The sequence below is a fragment of the Lagopus muta genome, chromosome 5 (assembly GCF_023343835.1).
Source record: "Lagopus muta isolate bLagMut1 chromosome 5, bLagMut1 primary, whole genome shotgun sequence".
Lineage (NCBI taxonomy): Eukaryota > Metazoa > Chordata > Aves > Galliformes > Phasianidae > Lagopus > Lagopus muta.
This window is the reverse complement of record NC_064437.1, coordinates 27296313-27319446: the sequence shown is the minus strand read 5'-3', so window position 1 is coordinate 27319446 and position 23134 is coordinate 27296313. Positions and strand designations below refer to the sequence as shown.

The 23134-nt window shown below is 36.4% G+C and overlaps 1 protein-coding gene across 4 annotated transcripts in view; it reads right to left on the bottom strand.

The window, feature by feature from the left end:
* The window catches only part of BRINP3 (BMP/retinoic acid inducible neural specific 3), a 200619-nt gene that overhangs the window by 136766 nt on the left and 40719 nt on the right, over window positions 1-23134 (bottom strand). The window lies entirely within an intron of this gene.

Below are 23134 nucleotides of genomic sequence, written 5' to 3'. Positions count from 1 at the left end.
TTGAACATAACTAGAGCATAATTATGCGGTAGTCACGTGTATGTTTAGAAAGCAAAGATGGAGAGTGGGTGAAACATATCTAGAAGTCCATTCACAAGCATCCTCACTTGGAGCAGTCACTCTCAACTGCTTTCTTCCCAAATGCAGAACTTGTGAACAGATTATAAGCAGCTCAGTACTAATCACATCTGAGAACCAAGCAAATTCCAAGTATTTCAGTGGAATATTTCATCACTGTTTCCTTTCCAGTCAAGAGGATAACAGTGGAAATAAACATTGAAAATATTTCTGCAGCTGACTCCACTATCTACAGTAGTATAACATCATGGCTGCAGCTGGGAATACCAAGGGATATATTCTAAAGCCAATGAATTATTTCCACATGGAAAGAATTACATTTAAGTGTCCTAATAGCAGGTTTTAAATCATTCCAGATATTCCAGTAAACATCTTGGGAGGAAAAAACAAACAAACAAAAACAAAAAAAAAAAAAAAGAAAATTCTAACTAGTGATCTATTTGCTTTTTATATTATACCAATAATTTCAATTTGCTTGCAGTGTAAACCAGGATCACTTTCCATCACAAAGACATGCACTAACCTTCCTCACTTCTGATGAAGTCTTATGCAATTGTGATCCCATTCAACATGCATCCATGTCTACTGCAGAAACAAATGCTAGTATATATTTCACAGCTGAGTCTAAATTAGGTTCATAAAGCACCCAATTAAGGAGATGAGATGCATTTCAGGAAGTGGCAAGTTTTTCACTGCTAACTGACCACTGTAAGGTGTTATTGCTTCTAGTTTTTTTTTTTTTTTCCACTCCATGAAAAAATAATGGTGTGTTTCAGATTATGAGATTATGAGAAACTTCACTTTAACCAGTGTGATTATTGGCTATTTTTTTTCATTATTCTTTTATTACTTTTGCAAAAATCTTTTGGTAGCACTACTATTTTAAATTTAGCAAAAAAAAAAAAAAAAAAAAGGAAAGAAAGAAAGAAAAAGAGAGTTTTGCCATGAGTAATACAGATTTCTTTGTCACATGGACAGGCTGTGAACAAACGGAAGAACTGGCAGAGAACTTTAGTACAAATGAAAAATCTTTTTGTCTACAGTTCATAAAAGTTCTAAAAAGAATCAATTCTGTTGATTTGCTTCTGCTTCTGTTCCAAGCCACAGTAAGGCAAATTGACTTCCATTTCAAGTCTCGGCTCATTTTGATGTAGACTTCATTTTTCTCCTGTTCATGACAGAAGCTGTATTCTTGGCAGTCCCATTCATGTGGCACTGTTCTCCTAGGGCCAGAAGAAGCTGTGCACTTATTGCTTTCAGAGACCATTGCAAATGATGATGCTTTGGTCTACCAGCCTGGCTTTACCAGTAGAAAAATGAGTGTTTACCTTAGCTGCAGAAGCTGCAGGGACAGAAGCAACACAGATTCAGCCTGCAGCTTCTGCTGATGGAGGAAAAAGGCAGAAAAAGATGGGCAATAGCTGCTGCAATGGACCGTATTTATTTAATGCACCAGCAGTGCCAGTTTAGCTCCTCACGGGGGTATTTAGTTTCATCCTTTCATCTGAGGAGGACAGGATTGAGCAAGGAGTGGAAGTGTTACTTACATTTACACTTACATTTGTAGATAGAACCAGAGAAATGCCCAGGTAATTATTTGTTATTTTAAGATACCAGAATCTAACTCTAAAAAGCAAACATTTATTGGATGGCACACAGAAAAATAAACAAACAAAGAAAACAAAACCCACAACAACAGGTTTTGTGCGTGTTGTATTATCAGGATTACTCATAAAATACATTAGCACAAGAAAACCCATCTATAGTTATGGATCTACAAATATTTACTTAGAGCAGATAAATAGATATTTATACTATGGCACAGGTAACTTCAAAGCCATCCTAGCCTAGCCTCATGATTTATTCCTGAATAATTTTGTCCCAGATCTCCAGCTCTAACAGAAAGCTAAAACAGACCCAGGCTTTTTTAGACAGTTTTATATCTTGCAGCTCTTTAATGGTCCAATCTTAGTCTAAAATTGGTGCTCAAATGGAAATAATGATATCTATTACTTTTCAGAAGCTTTCTATGAAAATTAACACCTTTCCATGTCAGTTTTGAGGTTGTCATTAGTGTTTTGGAAATCAGTTGCATCAGTGTTTGTGTCTCAAAGGTAAATTGTGTCTCAAAAGGTTGTTTATAAAGTTTTCCCAAATTATTTTGTGACCTTGTGAATTCATCCTGTAAGCTCCAACTATGTGACAAAGCAGCATGACTCATTTTCTGCTGGCCTTTTCAGGTGCATCATCCAGGACTATTAGGAAAGCAAGTCTATCCCTCATTATCCTTGGAAACTGTCATTTCTGATGGAGCAGAAATGACAGAAAAATAGTGATTTCCCTCTTTTATCTTGACTTCATTTGCTGATCAAGTTATGCCTCTTTCCTGCTGCATACCTGAAAGCTTGAACTGCTTATTTTAGTGCTACTTTAGCTCAGATTTCTGTTTGCTTTTGAACTCATATTGTGATGAAAAGATATTGTTTAATCTGTGTGTTGGTAATGAACCGGTTGCATGGAGCTTGCAGTATCTGACTTTTATTCAGCAGTTCTCACTGAACTCAAGCTTAGCCAGCATTCCTACACATAAAAATTTATTTCCATTTACTCTTACCCTATCCCTTTTTTCTCAAACACCCAGTGAGACAAAACAATGCCCAGATACTCAGATAAGAAACATTCCTAGCAAGCAATGATGCAAACCTGTCCTTGGAATGAAACTGCTTTTATGGCTTGCAAAACTATGGAGTGTTTAAGAAACAGAAATATGCCACTTACACACTCCTCAAATGAACAGGTTTAACACAGAGAATTGCATGCAAGCTGTAATGAACACTTTACAATGAAAATATGCATGATGCTTAGAGATTATCCTCTGTCCAGCTGTTTCTGCCATGAGTTTACAGGTTTTCATTTTCTTTGTTGGAATGAAGAAAAGGAGGCACATGGCCTACACAAGCTAAGCTTTTTAGCCCACATGGGGTCCTTTTATATGACCTTGGATAAATACCTCTCTGCTCCACTGCAACTATCTAATAAGCAGGAGTGATAAATATGTCTTTTTCCCTTTCCCCATTGCCATTTTCAGCTACTATGCACTGAAGACTGCATTTCTTCTGCTGTATGAAGCATGGGTTCTATAGTGATGCAAATGCTGACAGCAATGTCCTGCACAAGATGCAGCACAACTAAAGCAGCACAGCTATAAAAATCTGTTTATGAATCCACTTTTATTTTTGCTTCAGGATAAAAGGTTTGCAAATAAAGGGTCTAGCTTCTCACTGAGAGACAGGAGCTTTGCCTTAACGAAAGGATATCAAAATCTAGAAATGTCAATGGGCTTGATTAGTAAAAAAATCTATGAGCTGTTTGCTTGCACTGAAAACTAGACTAACATGCTAGCTAACCCATTTGTCTCAGGCTAAAATATCATTTTTAGCACATAGATATCACATTCATATTCATACAGATTAAGAATAAATGCTCCTTCATTTTTTAATGAAGGAGCATTTTTAAATGCATTTTTTTTAAATGCAGGTCTCAGAGTACTGTCCTTCGTCTGTACTTCGGTCAAAAACTTAACCAGTTCAAGTAATAAATGCTATAGATCAATTAAACTGTTTTCCTTGTTTCCACATCGATTCCACAGTTAGCAGCCCACATGGTTTTCTTCCGTTGTTCACCGCATCTCTTTATGCAAACCTTTTCCCAAACGTCTCTCTGAAGAATGTCTTTTTCCCTGAGATTAAAAGATCCCTTAAGAGCCTTACTCACTAGCACTTTTTGGTGTAGGATAACTGACATTTTAAGAGATTAAATTAAAGGAAACAGTAACAGTCAATAAGAACATATATATAAATGGATTCAAGGGAAACTACCTGCTGGATTCTACTTCTGAGCTTCTGCTCTTTCAGGAAGTCACCCTTGTCTCCTATTGGCCACAATAGGATAGATACTGCAGAAACTCTCATTTCCCAGAAATTTCTAAATTACATTCCCTCTAGATATGAGCTAACACACCCTTCTCATCATTTGCAAAGGTGTTGCTTCATCTGTTAAATGTAATTAGCCTACCTAGACTTATCAAATGTTCCATTATTTTTCTTCCATGCAAGCTGTCCGTCAGATCTCCATTTCCTCAAGTAACTCTGCCAAAGCAGTTTGGCTAACTATCTAGTGGTGCTAAGAGCTAATAAATCCTTTTAGGAGTGCAGGTAGCCCTGAGAATGCTCTGAATTTAAAGTCTGATTTATGCCCTTGGCTCAGCAGAAAGATCCCTTCTGCGAGAACAAGAGCATTGACACCTAAGTAAAGCTGCAAATTCTGGAAGTAGCAAAATTACCTAACTCTGGGTTGTGGTTTAGCTTGGAACAATAAATCACAGCTGAGCGTTCTCTGAGAACCTAAACCTTAACGGGTCTTACTTTACTTTAGACTTTGAAAGCTGATCTAACTGCCAATTAGACTTCTCTTTCCTGAGTAAAATAAAATTGCTGTTTGGAGTGAGATTTCATATTGGTCCATTGCAAAAATCATTCAAATTACTGGAAAGCTTGAAATCAATAAAGTGTCAGTGAATGAAAATCCATTATGGAAGGAGAAATCCATTTCTGAAACTTTTCTCTGAAATATTTTTGGATAGTCTGATAGAAAAGTGATTGTAGTAGGATTAGAAGTATTTCCTTTGAGGTCTTCTCCTTCTCCACATCTGAATCAGGCTTGAGGCTGAAAGAATCTTAATAATGCTCTGCGTGTTGGAGGATTTATGGTTTTTTTTTTTTTTTTAATTGATTGATTGATTGATTGATTGACTGATGGAAAGAAGATGCCATGTTGTTTTTTTTTTGTTTTTCCACATGCTGCAACTTTTGAACATTTGAACCACAACATTTTACAGTGCCCATTCTCGCCCCATGTTCCCTATCGGTACAGTAAGTGTGGTCATATATCAGAGTGCAGTGATTCAAATCCCGCTGAAGCATTACTATCAAGCAACTTCAGAGGTCTGTGTTTTCTGTTTGTGGCTTTTCCACTTCCATTTGAAAGTGTGCTATACATACTATAGCTACTGCACAGGTACATGCTCCCTGCAAAAGACTGTAGCAGAACAGTGAATCAAGACCCAACCCTACCCAGGAAAACAGAGGTGATGCTCCAACAGTGATTTCACAGACTCATAGAATCATTAAGGTTGGAACAGGCTTCCAAGATGCTCCAGCCCAACTGTCCACCTATCACCAGTATTTCTCCATTAAATCACATCCCTTGGTACCACATCAGAACATTTCTTCAATACCTCCAGGTGATAAAACCACTTCTCTGGGCAGCCCATTCCATTTCCAGCTATTCAATAGGGACAATCTCAAATCTTAGCAATTTTTTTTAATGATACTTACCCTTTTTAGCCCTTGCCTATAGCTAGAAAATGATGTCAACATCACAACAACTAGAATAAATCTTACATTTTTAAAAGTTTCCTCTTCCCTCTTAGATGTGTTTACTTAAATATAGCATTGCAACTTCACTGATGTTTTTCTTGCTTTTTGGAAGAGTTTAGAAGACAACTGACATAGAAGTTCAGAAATTTATCTCAAGGAAACTTCTCTGAAATACTGAAATCCATTATGCAAATATTATATCTATCATTTTAATGTCTAAATGGATTTAACACATTTTGTCAGTATGAAGATTTGGGATATTTACGTAAGATTATTTCTTTAAATAAAGCTCAGACTTCTTGCACTAACACATAATACACTTTCTGTTGGTGAAATATGAGATTTAAAATAAGCTATATGTCTGACATTGTTCTTTGGACTTTGATGAATGTTATGCTCATTCCTAAATTTATGAAGAAATGAAAAACTTTTGTAGTAGCAGGGCAGAAAACAGAAAATAGTTTTCTCATTTTCATAAATTGAATTAAATTTTTCTATGTACTATAATTTAAAAAAAAAACACCCTCATGTACAGGAATAGATACCCTAGCAAGTAATAAATCAGTCTTGCCACTCTTCTGTTATTACTAACCATGTGTGAATGTTATAGATTTATGTCCTGGTAATTCATTTCTTTCTGTCCATTTGCTATGTTTATAATAACAGATTCTCAGACTCATTAAAATTAAATATTCGGCTACTAGTACATAAGATTGTACATAAGTACATAAGATTGAAGGAAAGAAATTCTGCATATGCCATTGGTGCTTTGATAAAATACGGATATGACGTTGTTTCCTTTTAATTTCTGAAGTTCACACTACTTACCAACCGTATCAGGGATGATGGTGAAAGCATCTGTTGTGACAACTTGCAGCAGAATAAGTTGCATAGATCAGCTAAAACCTGCAATGCTAATCTCCTGGGTTATGCAGTTGCAAGCCAGCCTCTCCGCGGTTGCTGCTTCAGCACTGATAAATGTGTTAGCTTTATTTGGTAGTTTTTGTTATATGAAAACATAGTCTACTTTATTATCTAACAGAAACTAATCTATACTATACATACCATAGTGTTTCACATTTTGAAAAGGTTGCTCTTGCAAGTGTAGCTCACCTTGATTACTTCAATCGTAGTAACTTCTGTGACCAATACCACCAAAAAAGCACTGACAAGATTGATTTCCCAGCTCATCATCAAAGGCAAAAAGATAGTAGCAACACTTGTGTGGGCATTTGAGTCTGAAGGACTGTTAATCGATAGTGCTGTTTTTATTTTTGACATGTGGTAAACAGGGAAAATAGAATTTCTCGTTAACGGCACCATCAGCTTTTTTGTGAAATTGCACTGACTGCTGTTTGGTCTCTGATGGAGAGACGAGTTTCTTCAGACAGCTACACTGAAGGCAGTGATTCAAACCTCACTGAAGCATTACTTTGGATGTGTCTGTCTTTAATTTGTCCTTTATTATCTCTTTCATAAGATAACATCTTACCTTATAAAATTTGCATTTTTTTGTAAACTACTTATAATAAAATCGGCCAATTATTCCCATTAGGGAATAATAAAAATAAAATAAAATAAAAATTAAAACATTTGTATTTTTTTTAATGATTTAGTTATTCTTAATTATTCTTTATTCTTGTTAAATTCTAGATCCATTTAAATGTCAAAATTATATAAGACTTGAATACCTTCATGAAATTTGTTGTGCATTAGAACAGTGCACCAGTGATTTTTAAAAAGAAAATGGCTTTGGACTTTAAAGTCTTGCCTAATTTTGAACAAAGTTTTGCACAGTATGCATGTCCCTCTGGATGTGAAATGGCAAGGCATGCTTGAAGTGTGTACAACCAGCCTCTACTATCTTTTCAGGTCGTATAAGATGTAACTAATGCTGAGTGGTTATTTGTAATTTTTATGCTATTGCACTTAATCAAAATGATTTAAATAACATGTTATCTATGAAAACATAATCATAATGTACCTTCTCTCCATGCGAGTTTAACTGTACTGTAAGCCTTGCTTGCTGAAACCTTGCAACAATAACAAAAAACAAACAGAAAAAGCTTGAGACCATAAGCATAATCTCAGTCACATCCCAAGATGTCGGACACAACATGTCACTTTTTCCAATTTTGGGCCCTTTCAAATTTTAACTCATTTTCCATTTTCTTTAGATATATTTTTTTTTAAGTTGCAATTTTGTTCTGTATTCCAGTTGTGAAAAATAGGCATGTTCAAACACAGAGCTATGGTAAGTGTGGCCAGGCACTGGGAAGCAAATTATCTTCTGGAAAAACTTGCTTTATGACTGTAAATTGCACATTGGCCATGCTTGGAGCATCTAAGATGGCAGAAGGCATTTAGAAAAAGCTTCTTTTTTCTTTTTTCTTTTTTTCTTTTTTTTTTTTTTTCCCAGAGGTATGTCTCCTTCTGATGATAATCCTGAGATAGGATTCTCACAATTGGAAATGGAGGTATGTTTCTCAGATGGTAAATTTCTTTCAAGTGTCGTGAAGATAAACAGTGTATATGCTTAGTGATGCTAAAAGATACGCATTTCAAAGCAGGAGGCAAAAGCAATTCTAACAGCAGGGCTCCACAACACCACATGGCTGACAGGTGCTCTGGTCCTAAACATCCATTCTGAACTCAGAATCAAGAGAGCCTCGAGACTGTGTACTCGTACAGATGTGAAAGGACAGCACAAAACACAGCAAGTGTATTTTAAAAAGCAGTTCCATTATTTATAAAAAATAAAAATAAAATCAATAACCATAGTATAAAACTTCTTAATTTTGTAAAGCAAAAGCTAATTTATACTTGTATCACATAGTCACCTAAGTGGACTAACTACGAAGGAAGGAATCCTGATCGATTTATCTGAGCTTTAGAGATTGCCTACCAAGAAACAGAGGCACTTCAAAGCATCTGCCAATGACTAAGCTTCTAAACAAATGAAAGTTTTGTACATAGAAATGCTGCCTTTGAAGTGTTTTGTTTTGTTTATTTTTCTTTATTACTTCATCACTAATGCAAAGACACTGTATTCTAGGTAAGATGTAAAATCCACCCAAGATGGAGATGGAACAGACTGTCTGGTCAATCTGATCCTATATTAACCAGATGTTTGTTAAGTTTGCTTTCCCTTATCTCTTGAAAAGTAGAAGGGAAGAGACTTAGAAGGAACTCTGAACCCAGGCTCTTCGGACACTTTTGATATTAAATAAGCAAACCTCCAGGGCAGAACTTTTACCTCACTTCCTATACATGCTAGGATAACAGGTTTATCTTCTTTTCTCCTTTGAATTATTATGGAGCTAAGAAAAAGAAAGGAAACAAACATAAAAATAACAGAGAAAAAAGAAAAACACATTTAAAAAAAAACAAAACAAAAACAAAAACAAAAAAAAACAACAACAAAAAAAACAAAAACAAAAACAAACAAACAAAAAAAAAAACCACAAAGCAAAGAAAATAACCCAAACTTTTTTCCAGACACTGTAATCACAGAAACAGGGGACAGAAGAGACCTCTGGAGATCATCTAGTCCAACCCCCTGCTAAAGCAGGTTCCTTAGGAATGTAATGTTATGGGAGAAATCAAAAGAACCCAGTGGGCTGCACTAGAAGCAAAGTCCTACTCGCTGTGTTTCAGAGTATCAAATCTGGCTGTCTCCAAAAAATTCTGAGACATTACTTTATTAATTGAAATTATGTCCAAGGAAAAATGTGTAGACAGCAAGAAATTCTTTCCAAATGAGTTCATGAAAAAGAATGATTATTTGCAATGAAGACTGGTCAGCAAAACCCTGGGAATTGTCTGTGAAACCAGATAGCTTGAAGCTGAAGTTATAAAAATGAAAAGTATGTTGTAAAAGCAGACAAGTTGCTGTAAAAATATAAACGCATAGGTAAAACAGGGGGATGCAGAGAGCTTCAGCTCTGCTAAGGATATTTACAGTTCATGCAGGCACAGAGAAAAAGGATGGGGATGCTCTCTAAAAATTATTTAATGGCAAAAAGTGTTCACAGAGCTTGCTGGCCAGCAATAAAGCTTTCCATAATAAGCACTGGAAAGGAACATGAGCGTACAAGAGGGGAAGGAGTTCTAGTACGTGCTTTCTGAGCTGCAGTTATTTTCAATACCTTCCTCAAATGGATGAAAATTAGCTACTAAAGAGCCAATATTTATCAACTGATTAGAGAAATTGAGCTTAGAAAGTGATTAGGAGCTAGTATAGAATGTAAAACTGAAATAAAATCTTGTTGCCAACAATATTTTTGGTCAAAATCTGGTTTGTTTTCTAGAGCCCAGGAAACATATATGCATAAAATATGATGAGTTTAAGTAAGAAGACTACTGTCAGGTCTCTGACTTGGGGCTACTTTAAAAACAAAAATCTTGGAGATAGTTTAACTGTGTTTATATATCTTTTAATTACTTTTCCTATTAAAGGAGTTTGCAATACTTACTATTTCAGCATTAAGAAGGCCATATCAGTCCAGATATCACAATATATACTAAGATATTGTTTAAATTCAAAAAGTGATGATAGATACACTTTTCAATAAAACTGAATTCCTGCAGCGTTAAAATTCATTCTGAAACTTAACGATACCACATTTTCAGGAAGCAACAAAGGAGTTGCCATGTACCCTGGCTAAATGGAGAAAAGGTAGCCCTTTGGAAGGCGTTAGCTTAATGTGATGAGACCCCAAGCCGAACTGGACTTTACTGTGGTTCTGCTGTTACGTCTCATTCATATGAACTACCCAAAAAGACTTCCTACTACTTGCCAGATAAAGATTTAATAAATGAATAAGTAAATACATTGAGAAATATTTTAAAATTAATTTAAAACCCTGCTGTTTAAAATAAGCAAAAGTCAACAAAAATGCAAAATGTAAGATAGATGTTTAAAATGAGTACCCGCATTGCTTTCTATCTGTCCCAAATTCTATCATTTCAAAAGGGCTACGCTGAAGCAGTCAGTCCCATCCCTCTACATTTCACCTCTACAGCCCAACTACCGTCTTCATGCTTCTGGTTTCCCACTGTAACTCTCTTGTTTGCTCCTTCTAAAAGCTCCTTCTGTCTAACATTCTTGTTCCTGACCCCCTAATGGCTCAATTTATATTTTCCCTTTATAAAAGCATACTACAAATTATGTAAAAAATGAATGAAAATAAAAGAAAATTATTCACCATTATCATGATCTATTAAGCAGAGCTTGGTCTTATGTTGTTTTTTATCAAGAGACTAAAAGTCATTCTAATTAAGATGCAACACAGTGTTCACATATATTAAAATGAAATCCTAATAGGAACTGGTGAGTTTACCTAACAATATTCTTTATAGAAGTAGCAACAGATGTACTTTCTTGATGAGAATGACCAATGCAACTTTAAGGACTCTGGATCTTAAAAATAAAACCTAGTGGACTCTAGTAAAAGGAAACGTTGAATTTGATCTCAAAAATAAAAACCTTTAGAATTAATCTTCACAGTGAAACACCCAAAATATGTTTAATATATCATTGGGAATCTAAAGGCAGTGCAAGCAAATGTGTAATCAACTTTTAAAGCTGAAACATATATTAAAAAGTCCTCTGTTTCACAAAATAAATATATTAATCAAGAAACATTGGTGCTGATTAGGTCCAGCCATGAATAATAGAAATAAAGTCTTATCAATTTAGATGGGATGAAAAATGCTATCTCTGGCTCATGGAATATCTAAAGCGTGTTCAAGAAAGACTTCGGTATTAATGAGAACACTACTAAACCTAACGTTGTCATGAGTGAGCAAAATTTGAACCTATAGTGATGAGCATATGCAGGAAGATATCTGAGTGCTGCTTTCTGGTTACCATGTTTTTGAGTTCATACAGCAGCCCGTGGGCAGAAAGAAAGAAAATCCTTCAAAATTAATGAATCAGGTCACCCTAGCCTAAGTACTGTATTTCAGAAGGAGATAATTTTTGTTAATGAAGGTTTCACTGAGGGAAGCATTTCTGACTTTATTTTATCCCAGCAAAATCATGTGTAATTCACTCAACCACAATGCTCATACACTGGCACACTCAGCTGCTTCTGCATTGAAGGTTCTGGAGGTTGAATGCAGTCCTAATGAGCTCATCTAATACCACTTTAATGCACAGTGCTACAATGCTACATGTGTCAAGAGAGGTTTGCTGCTACAGAGTACCACCATGGGTTTTTTCACAGTCTTCTATGACAGAAACCAAACAAGATTCCTATTTATCAGTAAGGACATGCTAGGATTCAGACTTCTGTGATCAGAGGATTTGATGTGTCAGCTCTTCCAGCCGTTAACAGCCTTGAAGCCCCAATGCATTTCCAAATCTATCTCCATTTTTACCATATGCTGTCATACCTCAAATCCTAAGGGGGGAAGAAAAACACCATAATTAGTCTGAAAAGGCCAATAAGGCCAACACAGGTTCTTCAGTTGCAAAGGTGTAATTTACAAAGGTGCTCAATACTAAAACAAACAGTTATCTTTCATACTCTGAAAATTACATGAACTACATGATGTATGAAAGTCATCCACAGTGATTCTGGAATTTCTTTAAACTTTATCAGTGTATTAAGGTCATACAAACTGTAGAAAGACATTTGTATCCCAACATGTAGCTCCAAACACATCAAAACTTGCTTAACACTTCTACCAATATTGGATATTAACGAGTATTCTTCAAAGGACATGGTATATTTTCTGAAAATAAAAATGACCTTGCTGAGGAGAGTGCATTTAATGATAAGCTGATGATGGTGTGTTTGAACAGTTTTTTAACTGCTAATTCTCTTTCCGTGTGAGAATATCTATATACTCATACACACCAAAAGCTGAAGCCTTTCAACTTGTGTTGTCAAAAAACAAGTTGTTTTCTCTTATCAGCACATTCTAAAATAATAACCCTATGAGTTTTTTGCTTTTTTTTCAAATACCCTTATTCTATATTGTCATCTATTATTTACTATAGGGAGAGAGAATAAACCATAAAAATGACTGAAATCTAACAGACAATGAAGAAATTAAAGTTATGCAACCAAGTTGCACCAGGGGAGGTTCAGGTTGGGTATTTGGAAAAATTTCTTCTCTGATAGAGTGGTCATGCATTGAAATGGGCTGCCCAGGGAGATGGCTGAGTCACAATCCATGGAGGTATTTGACATTCAGATGTGGTACTAAGGGACATGGTTTAGTGGGGAAACTGGTTGTAGGTGGATGGTTGGACTGGATGATATTGGAGATCTTTTCCAACCTTGGTGATTCCATGATTGTATGATCTTATGTATGTCCTTTATTTTAATAAAATCTTATGATTTTTTTTTTAAGTTCAGTCTTCCACTGTTGTTTTATTTTGACTAAATACTGAAAAATTCTGCCTATAGTTGCACTGTGCTTGTTAAAGAAAGATGATATGGGGACAAACAAACCTATCAATGTTAACAAGCGATAGAAACTCTGCTGTCTCAATATCAACACAGAGTGTACTAGAAAAGAATTTCAGAAGCACCAAGTTGAATTTTCTTTTAGAAAAATAACAAGCTGTTTGAAAGTGTATCCAATAAGACAAGATTACCTTGTTTTCTGATAAATCAAGCTCAAGTTATCTGAAAGATTGTAGGATCACACAAAATACTCCTGAGCATATTGTTAGATAGCTGACGGAAAATCAGGTATTGGAAAACGTCCTCATGAATTCCCTAGTCCCAGGCACTGAAACTCATCTTCATAGCTGGTCAAACATATACCATTATTTGGTGACACTGAAAATATCTGTAGTAGCTATAGATTCTGTTCATAAATCACTGAATGAGCTTACACGATTGTAATACCTAGGAAGCCAGACCAAATGTTCACGCAGAAACTGAAATTTAAGCACTGTATTTGTTTTCATTGCAGGAATAAATGGAAACCCACACTAAAGCAAAGTGAAGCTTCACACTGTGCTAGGTTGATTAAGCTTTAGCTGCTACCAGGGATGGAGGAAAGGATGCTCTGCCTGCTCCTGCCTGGTCAGGCTGTCTTGTGACATTGCTCAAACTGTGCAGGACAAGAACATTTTCTCATGCATGGACATTAAAAGAGATGGGGAGAGGGAGAGGGAAAAGGAATTGGAGAAGAAGAGGAAGTGAGAGAAAGAATCCAGTATAGTGCATTTAAAATAATTAAAAAAAAAAATTCTCTGCTTTGTTAATTTGAAATATCAGGAGATTCTAATTTCATCTTCTATGCCAGGGGAAATTTAAACATATAATTCTCTCATGTGTTATTATTTTGGTTAATGGCAACACTTTAATGGCACTAGGATGGACAATATCTCTCCCACTTACCTCTGATTAGCTGTGGATGGATTTGTGCTTTTTTTTAACTGCAAGATTGTATAAACACATTTGCTCTCTGTCTCCAAGGAGAAATAATGGAAATGTTCACAACTATTAGATCAATAATTAAATACTAATGCTTTGTATTGAACAAGCCGTTGAAATTTGGCTTACCAATAGCTTTATTCACCAGTCCACACTGAGGCACTGGATTGTATTGCTTTGTTATGAACACCTCATATTCCAAATACCAGCTCTCCTCAGAATATATAATCCACCAAAAAGACATACTTTTCTCATTAAGTGAAACAATTTCCTCTGCATTTCAAGGAGATGGTCCTTCTTGTCAGCACTTGGAAGGAGCAGGCTGTACAGGTGGTACACTGTTCCTTGGAGCAGTAAAACCTGCCTTTTTCTCAGGCAGTCAGATGCTTCCTTTTCCTCTTCCATTTCAGATGCTTCTATCACATCAGGTACTCAGGGACCATTTTCATTTGAGTTCAGTGTATCAGCTTATAGTGTTTGATCTGAACACAGGGGAGGTTGTTAAAACACACTTTATTTAACTTCTTAGGTGGACTTGGGTAGCAGAGTTTTAAAGAAATAGTGGCTGCATTGTCAAAGGATTTTTTCACATGTCCAGCCACTGCAATGCAAATGGTATAAGTGCCTAAAAAGACATGGCCCAGATGAGTGTATTAAGAGTCATGACACTAGAGGTTTAATAAAGACAGTTCTGTTACTGGCACCAGCAGTGAGGTCAATTCAGGAAACACTTTGTCTCTGATTCACAACCTTCCTGTTCTTTGTACAACAAGAAAATACAGCATAGCTTAAAGTGTGTGACCTTGCACTGCATCCCACATTATATTTTTCAACAATAGATATATTTATAAAGTTCCTAGCTATAGTCACAAAAAAAATCACTTTGATTTCTTATTATGCTTACTGTTCCTTACCTATTTCAAAAAGGAATGCCCACTCCTGTATCTGGAAACTAAAAGCCTAATTTTTCATATTTATCTTGTGCAGTCCACCCCAGCTAGCTTTCCTAGACTCACAAAGACACAGAGGAATGAAGAAACATTCGTGAAAGACAAATAATCCAAATGGCTTGGAGGATTTCATGAAGAATACCCATTCTGTACAGTCAGAATGTTCTAAGGTATGTGAGATTTTATACAGAAAAGATGCAATTAAAGCTATACCTGCCTAGAAGGTATAAAATTATGTTATGTTATTGCTGAGACTTTTATTAATTATGTAGAGAAGAGCTGTTTGTATTCCACTTCCAAGGGACGGAAACTAGGAGGTTGATTTGTATTAAAATGGAAGGGAAGGGAAGGGAAGGGAAGGGAAGGGAAGGGAAGGGAAGGGAAGGGAAGGGAAGGGAAGGGAAGGGAAGGGAAGGGAAGGGAAGGGAAGGGAAGGGAAGGGAAGGGAAGGGAAGGGAAGGGAAGGGAAGGGAAGGGAAGGGAAGGGAAGGGAAGGGAAGGGAAGGGAAGGGAAGGGAAGGGAAGGGAAGGGAAGGGAAGGGAAGGGAAGGGAAGGGAAGGGAAGGGAAGGGAAGGGAAGGGAATTTCATAATCTGAAAACTGGTTGGGACTCAGTTTGATGGTAAAACACAAAGATCTATCACTTCTCTTTAAAAATAGTATTTGGAAGAGCCAGATAAATTTCCCAGTACTTCACTCCAATCACAGTTACTACATTAGCTGTGTTGGGGTTCCCCAGAAAGTCTAGCTGCAAAATATTTTCCTGACTGCATAAAAGCTAACTGCTTAACCTCCATCCCCCTCTATCCTTCAGATAGCTCAGTGGAATTGTGCAGAACAGCCATAGTCAGTTGACTTGTACTTCTTCACAAACACACTAATGGTTAAACATTCATCTACGTATGAATTTGCTGTAATTCATTTCCATGCTTTCCCTAATGGTGATAAATGTCCTTTCAAACCAATTGCACTACAGACATCAGAAACAGTAACAAAAATACTAACTGGCACATGAGTAATTTACAGCCTACAAGTATCACATTTAAGAATAAGACTCAAAAGGAGGGTGACCATATATAACCATATATTTGCATGAGACACGTGAAATCTATGGCATATTTCAGTTAAGTGTTTTTGAATAACAAAAACTAAAAAGAAAAAAATTCTATTTGCAGTGTAATAATATTGGGATAAAAGTATGGGGCAAAGGTTGTGCAGAGCTGTTGAACGGTGTAGGCTGTAATAATTTCTCAGAGAACTGCAAATTGGGTGCATGTACATGAACTTATATTTTGTGTGTGTGCGTTGGATGTGTCTAGAACAGCATCATGGAAAAGTAAGTGAAAAGTCATCACAGAGTTGGAGGTTCAGGGAACCGATGCTGCTTGCAAATGAGGCAAAACTTCTGAATTGATTCTGAACTTCATTATTCCTTGCACAATAGAGAAGACTTAAAAATAAAGTGAAATGAAAAAAAAAACCCACAAGCTAATAAAAACTTACTGTAGCAAGAGTCATTAACTGCTTAAATAAATGTAATTTCTAAGATTATTACATTAGAGTGAGTGTTGTTTTTACTAACTTGAAAATGTGTGGAGCTGCAAACTACGGATGCACACCCATAAAAGATAAAAGGAAGAAGGTTTTGCAGGCTTATAATTATGTTTACTGGAATGAAAATATGTTGGGAAGTCAAAGAATTACAACGCTAAGATAAGAAAAAGAAAATATGCTCGAATTCCTCTACTACATATAGCCTTATTTATCAGTTTATATTTGTCCATTTTTTAATGGGAGAGTACTGATAATTCTCCAAAGGCTGTCTAGCCATTCAAAAAGGTTAGATTAGGTGCTTGCCTTTGCTTATGGGACCCATTTTTTTGGAAGATGTTACATCCTTTTATTTCCTTTCACACTGTGAGGTCATTACTGCAAGATGAGCAATATGTGCTCTAGCCCAATGGTACTTTTAAGCACACCAAGCCAGTGTGACTGTTTACTTATAGATACGCTCAGAAATTCTTATCAGAATGTTCAGAAGCTGTCCTCTTTCTGCTCTCTGTAGCATACCCTGTGAAATAAAAGAGTGCTTTTCTCCTCCCGTTTTCCAAAAATCCTCTTTCAGACCTCCCAGATAGAAAGGTAGACCATCAACTCTATTTGATATCATATAAGCATTCAACAAAACCTCAGGTGTGCAAATTTATTGCATAATTCTCACAAGGTGCAATAAATGGCATGAAGAAATAAAGGAAAAACAAATTATTTAGAGCAGTGAAGAGCTACAAGTCTTAAAGAGACTAAATAAAATAACCTACTGTACCATTACTCAATTTCTACTGAAAAAAAAAAAAGAAACATGAATTTCTTTGCTTGACTGCAAAGAATTATTACTTAGCTGTGACAGAATTCTGTAAAAGCCAATTTGAATGTATATTAATCATGGCCTTTTTGCCAGGTAGAAGAACAATTTTAAATGGAGGTGAGATGTCCAAGGTAAATGGTGTTTTGTATTTCTAGTAAGCTTCATTAATTTATGCAGGAGAACATGGAAAGCATAGGAAATCTAAAGTCTGTAAACAGCTCTTCTCCTCATTTAAAGGCTGTATATTTTCTTTTTCCCTCCCAATAGAATAAGACAGACATCAAATTCTGAAGCATCAGAGGAAAAGAGAATGAAAGGAGAGACTGACACAGAGAATAAATTGGAGAAGCTAGTAACTCCAGAAAATATAACAAATAGTGAAAAAGTCATACAATGTACTCAAATATTAATTTCTTCAAGATCAAATGACTCTTTCAACATACGATGTGACTGCATCACAAAGCAGCACGAGTGCAATTTGATACTTTTATAAGGTTGGCACTTGATGATTCAGACTGAAAATACTTTATCTGTGAAATGGTCTCCTGAAAGTTAGGGACTGATAGGCACTTTATTTGCTTCTCTTTTGGGGGGGCTGAAAACTGTAATGTGACCTTCACCTCACACAGAGTGCTATTTTAAATGAAGGTGCACTGAGGAAGAAATTCATTTCTGCTTTCTGCTTCTTCATTTGCCCCTCCTCCAAATTCCAATTCTTCAGCAAGAGTCCTTAATTACCTCTGGCTTCTTACAAGCACAAGAAGCCTTTTCTGAATCACAAATCACTTGCTGCTCTTGTATTCTCTCCTGTTCCCCCAAAAACTTCCCTCATCAGTACCACTGAAGCACAGCAGTAAGACTCATAAGAGAAAGTCTCCTGAGTGTGTTCCTGAGCTTACATTTTATAAATGAAGTCTGTTGCTTTCAAGAGCTCCAAATAACTCCAAATAAACAGGAATAGCTTTAAAAAGTAAAAACAAACAAACAATAATAAACAAAAGTGGTAAATGTACCAGCTTAATAGTAGGAGGGAAAAAAAAAGAGAGAAAAAAAAAAGGTTTTAAAAACAGGTATATATTCCTCTCTATATGCTTCCCTTGGATAAATAGGATCTCAACACAGTTGGATTTTGAGACTATCTCTGTGGTGACTTTATAATTCTCCCACCATATCGCTTACAATTTCCTCCTCATATGCTCTTCTGTCACACATTTCAGTGCATACAGCAATGGAAGTGGATTAGCAGACTATTGTTCCATTGCTTTCTTTTTCTTACCTTCATTTCTAGTAGAATGGACAGTTCACAGATGGGTTACAGGGAAATTCCCCAGTCTTATTTTCTTTACCTCCCCCTTGTCTTTACTCTGATGCTATAAGATCTTACATGCGTGTTTAACTTGATGCTATGAAGTATCTCCTTAGATACAGCAAAGTGCATATTTTGTGCAAATCTTCAGCTTTTGTTTACAAACTGTGGAGATTAAAAATGTTGACATGCATTGAGATCATTGTACACCATTATTATAACAACATGAAAAATATATTGACTCACATTTTGATACCAATTTCAGCAAGCCCTTTGCTTTGGAGAAAAAGCATGACTTCCAGAAGATTAATGTGGCACAAAACCTCTGCTTTAGTTGACTCATTTTTAAAGGAGGCTTTCAAAAACTACTATAGAGATAATTCAGTCTTTACGAACTGTCTGTATAGATCATCACAGTGTTCTTTTTCCCAGTGTCATGCACACCAAATATACCACCTTTTAACCAGAACCAAAAGCCCTGTGAAAATACATTCGAGTTTCAAATATGCCTTACTGTAGTGGTAAAGTTTAGTTTTATCACATTCTACAGGACTGGAAATATACCATAGGACCATATACCTTCCAAGTAAGTTTTTCTGTTGTTGCTATTTCTTCTGTTTACTGTTGATACAGCAGTTGTCTTGCAGTATTTCAAGGGTCAGGTGGATTTCTTTGCTTGGTAAATGAGACTGAAATGGCACTAAGAGACTTATTATACTGTACATATGCTAGTAAGTCTACAAGCACTCTGGCTTACCTACTAAGTAAAACTAGAAATTCAAATTTTCTCTTTATTTCCAACTTTAATCTTATACAGACACCAGCAGCATGAGAAGGCTGTGATCATAGGAGGTCATAAAGACGCATGTTAATGTTTGATTCCGGATATAAAACCAGGAATTCCAGTCGTGCTGGTGTGACTAACAAACAAGGTTAAATACTGCTTAGGATGTGAGCCACTGCGAAAGCTACCGGGAAATAGGCACAGGATCTGATCAACAAGCAAGAGGGAGCATTCTGTGGATACAAGGTATAATGTCTCTGGTGAGGCGTAAGTATTTGTTATGCCTATGGCAGGATTAGTCCCAGGATACCACTACTGTGTGAAAAGAAAAACAGTCAGGCTTTGATGATTTTACACTATCTGTGCATGGTCCCATTACAGCTCTTCTGTAGGGGATTACCGGAGCGAAAGTGTTCTTTCCCCTGTCGAAAGGGAAGCAGCTTCACTTTAATCTTGCAGCATTCAGCTTTCCAAAAGCCTTTAGACAATTTTCCTAGCCAACCTCTCATAAAGACACCATGACACAGTTGGACAAGAGAGAAGGTCCTCGAGTGGATTAACAACTTGCAAAAAGACTGGAAATAAAGGCAGAAAAAAACTACTAGTTAGCACAGGAGAGAAGATTATCATTTCATTCCAAATGGATTTCTGTGGCTCAGAACATTCCTAAACCATCTGGAAAATGGAGTGAGTAATCAAGTGAAAAAGTCAAAATTTAACATTTTTAAAGTGGAATCAACATCTTCACCAGAACTGATAATAATTCCTGGATTCTTGGATTGTTTGTTAACTTTTTTTTTTTATATATTTTAACTTTCCAGACGAGTATTTAAAAACTATTTCTATTTTAATATAGCAGAATATATTCCTTCACACTTTTATTTCTGCACGTCTTCTACTTTTGCTGAATAAATAATTGAACTTGGATGACATTTACAAAACTCACTTGCCAGCTCTTTACACTCTGGAGATGCTACTATGCCATCTTACATGTCACCCACATTCTAAGTCAGAACCACAGAAACTCCTTGGTATTGCAACATTTTTTTAGTTTTTCTTTTACATTTACATCTGCTGCAATATATATCACATGTAACTCAATATTAGTAAATGCAAGGAAAAGGATACATGAAGGATTTTCTTTCCCTTACACTGCCTGTCTCCAAGGTTAAGTTCCTGTGCTGCAGAATACTGACCTTAGTTTTACAGGTACACCAAAGAGACAAATTTTAGTAATGATTCAGAGCAAAAATAGACATCGGATAATCCCTGTATGGCACTCTATTTCTTCTAGCCATGCATGCAGGTAGCAAAGGGAATGTGAATGCAAAGTGCTGTAAAACAAAGCATGGATGGTCTAGCAGATGCTCTCATTATGCAGACCACTGCATGGCAGTGAGCTGTGGGCAAGATGCAGCCTTCTCTCAGAGACATATATTCCTGTGCTTTAAGGCCAGAAGGGAATGCTGAGTTTATCTGATCTGACTTACTGCAGTGCAGGGCAGTGAATTCTGCTTCGTAATTTGTCCGTCAGAGAGAAGCATTCCTCCTTCCCCCGTAACTGAATGATACTGCCCCAGGAACTGCGGCTGAACAGCCGTCTCTCTCTAAAGCATATCCAATCATGAATTAAGTACTTTGGATCTAATTTTTACTTGTAGTTCTAGCAACTATGGAAGACAGTGACAGAGTCCTTCAAATGCCTGCAAATCTATAAAGATACTATTTTACCAGATTATGCTAGAAAGTAATGCTTATTGAATTATCTGTAATTGCTGATTTCTTTCAGATTCCATCTTCCGAAATAAATGTTCCTCCTTCCCCAGATTAGACCAGGGAAAACTTTGTGATCAGACTTCCAATATTTGCATTTCTTCTGTGACTGTATGCTTTACCATCTGCAGCTGCATTAAGTTTGAGCTACCAATCAACTGCTCACCTCTCACCATCACTGCTTCACGACACAGTGAAATAGAAACCAGACCCTACTTCAGCATGGCTGAAAGGACTGCAAAATTTGCCCTGATATCTTCCACTCATATCCTTTTTTCCCTTCTATGCTTGAATTAGAAATTGATCCTAAAATATGAAATAATGCAATTTGTTACAATTTAAAAAGTCATAGTTCCTCCCTATCTGCTAACAGAAGTAAAGCCTATTAATAATAAATTGAACTATCACTATCATTGCTTCCTACCAAATTTTTCATTTCTAGAGGACTCAGCTGAGCAGATGTACATAGATACACATGGGAGACAATCCCATATACCTATAAAGATTAAAGAAGAGAGTTAGCTAATGATCATGAGGTCACAATTTTAGAAAATACTATCATTTCACAGATAATTAATAGCAAGAAAATGATTTTGGTTTTGATGATGTATTACTACTCAAAGAGCACAGCTTAGAAAGACACATGGTCTCAATGACAAAGGTCAAGTTGGTTCAGATTCAGCAAATGCAGCCCTCACTTAATCCCTGCATCCCCTACCCTTGCCATAATACCTAGACACATTTACATAAATTCATCCTGACAGATTCCTGTGAGGCAGGAAAATGCTCTTATCTGTTGCAAGAGCAAACTAAAAGATTTGGCATGGTCACGTTGAGAACCTTTAAGGAAAAAGGACATGGGAATAAGTTTTCCACCCTGAACCCTTATTCTGTTTTGCTCAGAAGCATGTAATATTAGTCATCCATATTTTCTCAGGTAGCAGTCAGTCCTGATTTCCTTAATGAGATATATATATCAGAACTCTTCTAGAACTTAAGAAGGAAAGCCCAGAGCATACTATTAAACCCACAGGGCTAAATCTGTCAGGATACATGCACATATCATTGTCCATTTTTCTCAGCTCATAAAGCAGATCGCTTTGAGCCGTCAGGAAGGAAAATACAACTGAACATCCTTTATCTGCAAGAAATGAACAATGAAGCTTGTCAAGGTTTGGGTTTTTTTTTCCTGCATTTAAACACTTTTCAATGGGAAAATACTTATGATCAGTTAGAAGGACAGAATCTGTCTTTTTCACCTTGTTTTCCTTTTTTCATGAAAAGCTGTCTTCAAAAATTGAGGACTGGGAGTTTTATTGTTACTATTTTTCTTGCTGTTCTTTCATTTTTTTTTTAGTGGAATTCATTTTGGGTTTTTTTAGGGGGGTGGGGAGATAAACTTTTCACACATATAACCAAAGCATAAAGTGCTTTAACACACAACAGGACTTTGTGAATTTAATGAAGGTTTCAATCCAGTCACTTTAAAAAGTATTATGCACTATATGTTATTTCCATCAGTGATGAATGATAGGAACCAAGCTGGTCAGTCACTAATTTATTAAATCAGGTGAGACTGTAGTGATGCTTACGCCAGCAGGGTTATCTGATGGAGGATCTATAAGCTGGGAGACAATGACAAGCATCAAACCTCTCATTCACACTAATTAGTGTACTAACAGCTACAGGCACAGCTCTCAGGAAGGACAAATCTTGCATCTGGAAAGACTGTGAATGATGGGGCCCACACTGTCAGGGTTAAATAAGTTCCCCATAAGAACCAGGGTCTGTGACCTAGAGATACCCTCGTGTTGCTTAAGGAGAGATTCACCCATTGTCCTTCTGTGACCAGGAGGCCCGTAACACTCCCAATACAATTTTGGCCTCTCTGGCCTTGCTTATCATTCTGACCCACCAGCTCTCACTTTTGTTTTTCATCCCATAGCAGAGTTTCATGTATCCAAACTGCTTCTTCACAGAGAGGTAAAAAAATGGAGCTAATTTTCCCCAAGTCAAGTCTGTTTGGCCTGTGCTGGTA